The 2,500-nt window shown below is 42.9% G+C and overlaps 1 protein-coding gene across 1 annotated transcript in view; it reads right to left on the bottom strand.

Annotated features, from left to right (window-relative positions):
* Positions 1 to 2,500, bottom strand: part of LOC138029742 (fibroblast growth factor receptor 2-like) — a 466,762-nt gene that overhangs the window by 67,897 nt on the left and 396,365 nt on the right. The gene's annotated exons all lie outside the window — the stretch shown is intronic.

Below are 2,500 nucleotides of genomic sequence, written 5' to 3'. Positions count from 1 at the left end.
TTCGAAAAAGACCGATTTTTGTTTGGAAGAGATAGAGTAGTGAGAAGTTGTGCTCTATGTCGTGAAGCATGGGGCGAGTTCATAAATCCTAGGATAATGGCGGGGGGAGAGAAAAAACACAAGTCAACACAATAGAACTTAGTGTTATCGGTTTTTTCCAAGCACTCCGGTCCAAAGTGAAGAATCAGCGACAATATCTGCTTAACATAAATTGTGCCCAAGCCTGACTGAGCCCTAGTCTGTTAAATTTGCGGAGTGCAACCGACACGAGTGGTCTATCCGGCCAGACAACCGGTAAGTGAAATATACAATATTTATTTGTTATATTATATTTTATTTATTGTTATTTCTATGTTGTTTTGTGGTTGTCCGTAGAGGGGGTCGGTAGGGGGTGATCCGTGGACCAGTCAGTAAGGCAGTTCGTAGACCCGGTCAATAGGGAGGTCCACGGACCGGGGGTCAGTGTTTTCGGGTCAACTAAAATTCTCACCGCAGCCAACGGAAACTCTCGATTCAAAAACAGCCTTTATTTAAGCTACTTTAACACATCACTGCGCAGTTACGATTGTCAGTCCATTTTCTGAATGTGAAAACGCAACTATACTTAATAAAAGACGAACTAGACAGAAAGAAGGGCAAATGATGACACGTATTTTTTAATATGAGTCTTAAAATATATGCATAATTAAGCCGCTGTTGCATGTTGAAACCTTTAGCTGAAACTTGTGTGCAACGATGCTGCAAAACAAGTTTCAGGAGGCATTGCACTGTGGTCTCGATCGGTCTTGCTACCCTACGCTGCGTAAGCCAATCAGAAACCGGCTTAGGCCATGTAAACAACATTTCGAGACCAGTTTCAACGTTCCCCAACGAGTTTCGAGCTTTTATGTTACACGTTGCAATGCCTGTTGAAACTTGCTTTGCCGCGCCGTTGCACATAGGTTTCAGCTAAAAGTTTTAACGTGTAACTGCGGCTTAAGTAGGGTCGGTCACGCAATTCTCATATAAACTGGACTGCGAGTCGTCCCTTCATAAATCTGTCGATCGTACCGCTTTTCTGAGGCAGTCGTGTTTTGTCACGCAATCGAATAAAAAGACCAAGGGAGGCTTGGGTAGAGGAGAGAAAGAAAGGACGGCATTCCTTGCTGTAATCGACGCGCGCAGAATCAACAAATCTGTTAATCTAATAATGACAGATGGTTCCGCCTTTTTTATTGCTAATGTAAATAAAGACTCAAAATAACCTCAGTAACGGAGTAGTAATATTGATGTGCATGTTTAATTCAATCAGACTATTCGGAAAGGAAACTGCAAAAAACTACTATATCTGCTTTGAATTTAATGAGCGACAATCCAAAGAAGCCCGTTAAAAAGAACGGTAGAAAAGCTGAACAGTAAGAGGCCTCAGATTTTTGCCAGATTTGCAGGAATGCTGGAGTCAGTTTGGCAAGTTTCGACAGTGTGATGTTCGTCCACAACTATCAAGGACAAATTCTTGTTTAGAACGGACCACTCGTCAGTCATAAAATCTGAAGTCAGAAGACAGAGCTTGTTCTGCATAAATAATGACTCAATACTTGTTTGAAGCCATTTCCTTTAACAAATTCCCTTTCTTCGAAGGTAACTACCCATAGATAGACAATCGTTCGACCGAATCTGATCTTCGGTGACGCTGCAACGAGGAACGATTACCACGATCGGATGGCGTTTGATTTCGGTCTCCCGTAGACAAAGCTCTCATAAATAATGGTCTTGCCGAAAGCAGTTGGTAGCAAAGCCATAACATACTTGCCCAACAGGAGGGCTTCGGCTGCAAGTTTCTGCTCTTGTTTGTGTTCAATGTTTCCCATTTGAAGGGATAAACGGACCGAAATCTTCCGCAAAAGCCATTTCGTGCTTATAATCGAAGCACGATCTGTTGAGAAGTAATTAACTCGTCCAAAAAAAATCTGACAGCGGTGCATTGAAAACGGACCAATCCAAATTTTTAATTTTGATCCGAATTCTGAACGCCTCGGTTACAGTAACGGGTGCAGTCCCTTCTTTCTCTCCTCTTCCAAAGTCTCACTCGGTCTTTTTATTCGATTGCGTGACAAAACACGACTGCCTCAGAAAAGCGGGCCGCTCGACTGTTTTATGAAGGGACTGCTCACAGTCTACTCGCTCGGTAACGTTGTCTTGGGAAGGAGGGTTGTCTAGTCTACCCGTGACCATGTAAACAGGGCCTAAGTAAGATGTCTTTGTGAGTTATATTGTAGAATTAGCAGCTGTCACCTATCCTTTCCCAAAAAAGTTACCTTAACGTTACATTTTTCCACTTGCACTCACCCCTCTGCCCCCACCTCCCCCCTTCAATTTTGGTAACGGGAAAAGGAGGCATTGCATGATGTTGGCGATAAGAAAACAAAATTGTTAGGGGAGAGGAAATTAGATGAAAAGATTTTGGGGGAGGGATTTGTCCGAGATTCCCTAAAAAGGGAAAGTGTCTCAACCCTTTTGG

Source organism: Montipora capricornis, chromosome 13, assembly GCF_036669925.1.
Source record: "Montipora capricornis isolate CH-2021 chromosome 13, ASM3666992v2, whole genome shotgun sequence".
Taxonomy (NCBI): Eukaryota; Metazoa; Cnidaria; class Anthozoa; order Scleractinia; family Acroporidae; genus Montipora; species Montipora capricornis.
This window is presented reverse-complemented; position numbering and strand designations above follow the sequence as displayed.